The following is a 5678-nucleotide window of genomic DNA, read 5'->3' as shown; positions in this document are numbered from 1 at the left end:
AAAAGAAGGAAAGAAAGAGAGAAAGAAAGAGGCTCTGTGGTTATTTGCAAGTAGCAATCCTGTTTCAGGCAGCCCCAAACAGGAAATTCAAGCTCAGCTAAGACAGCATGTCACAGACTTAGATCTATATATGTGTTGAAGAGTGGGTGTTAAAATGGATTTCTTTTCTGAAATGTGAACTCCAAATTCCACACTTGGAAGCAAATAAGGAACCTTCTGTCTGTGATTAGAAAATCTGTCTCGACAAAATAGAAACGGTAAAGCCTTAATGCTCAGATACACCAGCCTCCTCACAGCCTTTCTCAAAACTCCTGTGAACACTTGGACATTCATTATTCAAGTTAAACGCTGAGTGGCCATAATCAGTGAATGAGACTCATACTCTATCTATATGATGTAAGAGGGAAATTAGACCATACAGATAGGAGCCAATTTCCACATGGCAAGTACCGTATTGGGTGGTTTGCATCTGTTTTCTCATTTCCACAGTCCTAGGTGGTAGCTAGAACATTTGGACATACAGAAACAGAGTTAGGGTGGGGTAAATAATTTTCCATGGTTCACCTACCTAGGGAGTCACCAAGATAACATATGTGTATGTATCCGCATGTTTCTAATTTGATGAATCATTTGAGTATCTTAAAAGTTAACTGTAATTGCCATTGGAATTGATCATGTTCATACATACGTTGATGCACAATATTTAAGGGTAAATAAAAAAGAAAAGGATAAATTTAAAAAGTGGGAACACTATGCTTAACTGTGTCTTGAGAGTTGTTCTGACTGAACTGTTACAAAGCTCTTAGTTTTGTTGTACTCATTTATTTCACCTGACTCTTAAAATCTTGACTGAGAAAAAAAGTGCCTATGGTCATGAGTCTAATCTGTGCTCCTTCGATTCAGCCATCCTAAGTGTCTTTGTCTTTTCCATTTCCCTCCATCATCGTATTTCACAGCTAAAATCTTTACTTTCAACCCTAGGAAATAGGAATTTGAATTGGTCATCTCTCGCCGTGTAATAAATTGCCGTGAAATGCAGTAGTTTAAAATAACTTACATTTACTGGCTCACAGTTCCTCTGAGTGAGGGATCTGGTGCAGCTGAGCTTGGTCCTCTGACAGGCAGCAGCCATGATGTTGTCCAAGGTGGCAGTCATCTCAAGGTTCAGCTGCGACAGGATCTGCTCCCAGGCTCACACACCCGGTTGTGGGTAGGACTCAGTTCCCTACAGGATGACACACTGACTGAGGGCTTGAGGGTTCCCTCAGTTCCTTATTATTTGGGCCTCTTCATAGGATAACCCGAATCTGGCACCTGGATTCATCGGAGTATGCAAGTGAGAAATCAAGAGAAGGAGTACCACCGCCATTTTTATAACCCAATCTTGGAAATGACATGACTTGTACTGTGTTCTCTTTTCTAGAAGGAAGCCACTAGAGGAGGGGATTTCCCAAGAGTGTGTGAGTTCTAGGAGACTGGGAACCATTTTAGAAGCAGCCTATGATAACACTACGGAGCTATAATGTGTTTCCCGCCTACTAAAAGGCTCACATGCTCCCCATGCAAACACATCAGGCCTGTTACAGCCTTTGGGGGCAGCAGAGAGCCCGCCACCTCCATTACTTGTAAGTGGGGATGCTCACAGATTTAGTTGATGGCTCTTTTAAATAGCTTTGAAGAGGAGGCAATAAAAGTGAGTTAGCACTAATTAGTACTTCTCTGTGAACTATTTTGCCTTATATTTTTGATCTCTTAAAGGTTCCTTGAAGTAAAAGCAGCATTTGGTTCCTAAAGCATTTTCCTTACTTAGACACAAGCTTAGAAATGGAAGATTGGACATAATAAAGGAACTTAAGCCTTAGAGAATAACAAACACAAGTTTTAGGTCAACATTACTTAGAAGGTAAGTTATAATAATAGATGAAAGAACTTTCTTTTACCAGTAAATCAGAGCTTAAATCATTAGAGAATGATTACATAACTTAAGGATTTAAGTGACAGGGATATATGTGCAGTGGATAATGTTCATCTTTTTGTAAATTCCTTAAGATGATATAGAGCACCTCATTCATGTCTGTGTCCCCGTCCCCACAGTCCATGATCTCCACACTTCTGCCCCTACCCCATGTTGAGCAGGTAGGAAACACTTAAGTGAGTAGATGGGTAAATATTTTATATTTTATTCTGCAGTAAGAGTTATGATTTTAATATTTATGCAATCTACTAACCAAAACTAAAATAATTCTTAGTAGTATATCTTGCATTCAAGCTAGATCTGCTTTTATAAATTTCCCCGAATAACATAAAGATAAATCTAGATGGTAACTAGTATCTTCTTGTACTGTGGAACATAAACCAGGACATAAATATATTTCTAATGGAAGCAGAGAGTTTATATGTTTAGAGAGGTATACTCGAGGATCAATGCTCTGAAGCTCATATCACAGAAATCCAAATGGGGTTTTAAATATAATATACAGTTACCATTAAGTTACGCTTATTAATGTAACCTTCATTTCATAGTTTATGAGTGTCCTGATATGTGGAAATTTTAAGGTGAACCATAGATCTTGTTGTTTTTTATGTCATAAATGATCAAATACAATCAATTTCTCTAGGCAGTCTATGGTCAGGGAACAAGAGAATAACACTGACAACTAAAGGGAAACTTCTTCAGAATACCTAAAAGAAAGAGAATAATCCTTCCGCCTCATTATTCAATAAGTATATGTACATCTATGTGCAAAACACTGATCTCAAGGATATACAAATATAAATATGACACCGAAAGCTTTGAGAAACTGAATTCAATAGAAAACATAAAAATTATTGACACAGACAACTATATTTTGAGGCTCAGTATGGCATTATGTGCTTAGTTTCATGAAGAAAGTGCAACCCAATTTCTATAGCTCAGACGAGAGAAATCACATTGAGAAGCACCTGCGAAGCCAAAGAATTTTGTTATCTCACAGAAATCTCCTGGACCATCAATTGTACTAATCTCCGTATCATAAAAAACCAAAGACTTCAACCCATTCTTATCTAGATCGGCAGGAATCAGTACTCAGATTCCTCCTTCTCCATTAAGAGACTTAACAAATTTCTCCTTCTGCCACTTGTGTTTATCTAGGGGACGGCTGTTGGTGAATTTCACAGAGCTGAGTCACTGGCGTGCTCTGCAAAGCAACTCCTCCTCTTATCTGACAGTCACGCGGCCCTCCCTCTGGAACCGGATTCTGGTTCATGACCTTTCTATTAACTGGGAAAAGAAGCAGCTCATTACAGAGGCTACTCACTTGCCAAAGGAGGCTGTACTTGTTCCTGGGCTCAGGTCATTCCAGGTTTTCTTTATACTTCAAATTCAAATGATCTCTAAATGGGAAAAAATAAAAGTGATATAATATATTTAGAGGAGGTGTAGGAAATATCTATTTAAAAACTTTAAAAGAACGTATTTTCAAAGGGTAGGGAAATGATCCTCAAACTGGATTTGGCATGATTTGTATTAAGAAATACCAACCTGGTTTATAACTAATGAAATGATAGGTCAGGCTCAGATATTTTTAGATACTGCATATAATTTTTAATCTCAGAAACATCTATCAAACTTTGGCTATATTACACGTGTATTTCCTTCTGATCATTGCTTTTCCAGGGTTAGGAATAGCAGCACTCCCACTAAAACTGCATATTGCTCTGCTATATAAAATCACCTGTTTGCAGATGGAGAATTAATGTCCAATGCCCTGCCATCCTGAGAGGCAACGATAGGTTGTTCACAGCTCCTCATATGAGCCATAATATGTTGAGGCAGTGTGGTGAGTATGTTAAACTTGGGGCTAGTGAGTCAGTCTCACTGAGGCTGAACATCAGCTCTACCACTTACTGTGACCTTGGGCAAGTCCCTCAACCTTGCTAGATCAGGGTTCTCATCTGTGGGCTGGGCTGAATCTGTGCTCACCCGCATAAAGGAAAACCGGAGATGGATCATCTCACCATCCTTTGACAATATCAAATATGACAACTTTGAGATAGAAGAGTACCCACTGGCCCCCCAGGGCTTTGACTGGGAGCTGTGGTGCCACTACCTAAACCACCCCCCAAGGCCTGGTGGAAGCTGGAAAACTCCACCGCCCCAATCAGGAGCCCTGCCCTCATCAGCTGCTTTATTGTGGACCGGCAGTACTTCCAGGAGATCGGCCTACTGGATGAAGGCATGGAGGTATACGGAGGCGAGAATGTCGAGCTGGGGATCAGGTGTCTGTATCTCCAGTTCCCGCTCAAGGACTCCAGCTTGGATCCACCCTCTTACCTCTAACTTCCTTAGACCTGCCACCCCACTGGGCAGTCAGCTGACCCTGGACAGACCTCGCCCTGCCCCGAAGGGAGGCAGGGCACCTCCAAGGAGCATCTCACAATATCTGCAGTGGCCTGACCAGCACTGTGGGGGCTGCACTTATTGCCCAGACTTAATCCTAGGGCTCTGAAGACTGGCAGCAGGAGCAGCTTGTCTGAAGCTGAGCTTAGAAAACACCTTGTTTAGATACCCGTGTTCACTGAAACTCAGAGAAATTGCTTTGAAGGTCGTCAGAACGCGCGGGCTTTGTGGGGAGCTAATGGATTCACAGAGAACAGCGCCCACAATGTCTCCCTGGCCTCTCCAGCTCTCCCTCCATCACTCATTTCTTCACCACCTCGTTTCAGCACCACTCCTGGGTAAATGGTGGCCTCCAAACATACTACTTTTCACCAGGAGCTGCTGCCAGGAATTGGCGGAGCAGGTGGAGCCCCCTCCCATATGCGTGCTATCTGGGTAAAGGCCCCTCTTCCGATCCTGGTAACATTACCCCTTGCGTAGAGCCTTGCCCATTGTAAGTGCTAGCCTTTGACCAAGAACTGAGAGCACTCTTCACACAACCTCCTTTCCTGGAAAGAAGGCCTCATCTACTAAAACTCCTAGGAAAATTGAATTTCTTGGTATCCACTTTTCTGACATTTTCTAAGTGACAACTTCTAATGAAGCAATCTGCCTGGGTGGAGTGTTATATTAGAAGACTCTGGTCTTCTCTCTCTTTTAGGGATCATATGAACATTACCAATGTTTTAATTTAAATGCCTAGGGGAAGGGCTAAGAGCTACTCTGGTGGTAACGTAAAGAGGTATTTCACGTGGAGCCGAATATCACATCAAAAAAATGGGTGTCTGCTTGCCCTGCTGCTGAATGCTGACACCAAAAGGAAATATTATGTTCTGAAGCCAGTTAGTTTTCTAAAAGATACCACCAATCAAGCTCAGGGAAAAAGAGGAAGAGGTGTCTCTGCTGGATGTATTTATGTTAATATGATATTGGCCAGAAAAAGTACTGAAGCAGGAGAAAGTATGAGACTCATCCTGGCATCGGTGTTGGTTTGGGCTTGAACATGCTTCATGATAGTTGTTACTTGATTGGTGTTATTATTTTTGGCATTGCAATCTTAACTTTTCCTTAAAATTTACTTCAAAGGCTCTTTATTAATAGGGTTCTTTTTACACAGAGGCTTAGATATGATAAAAGTTTATTGCTTTCTTACATAAAAGCTCAAAGATCCAGGACTGATAGTGTAATTGTGATATTCTCAACATGAATTCCATCCACCTTGGGGTCCGAGGCAGTAGATCCGATGCTCACCAATTTC

General features: G+C 41.3%; 1 long non-coding RNA gene across 1 annotated transcript; it reads right to left on the bottom strand.

Annotated features, from left to right (window-relative positions):
* Positions 1-1063: 1063 nt before the first annotated feature.
* On the bottom strand, positions 1064-5678 carry LOC129045499 (uncharacterized). The gene is made up of 3 exons (XR_008505305.2): positions 5574-5678; positions 3300-3375; positions 1064-1314 (listed from the first exon to the last, which is right to left on the bottom strand). It is a non-coding gene; the product is annotated as an uncharacterized LOC129045499 (long non-coding RNA).

Source organism: Mirounga angustirostris, unplaced genomic scaffold (assembly GCF_029215605.1).
Source record: "Mirounga angustirostris isolate CCGP_5_RB_7025 unplaced genomic scaffold, mMirAng1.0.hap1 SCAF_12, whole genome shotgun sequence".
Lineage (NCBI taxonomy): Eukaryota > Metazoa > Chordata > Mammalia > Carnivora > Phocidae > Mirounga > Mirounga angustirostris.
The sequence above is the reverse complement of the archived record's forward strand: the minus strand, read 5'-3'. Positions and strand labels throughout refer to the sequence as shown.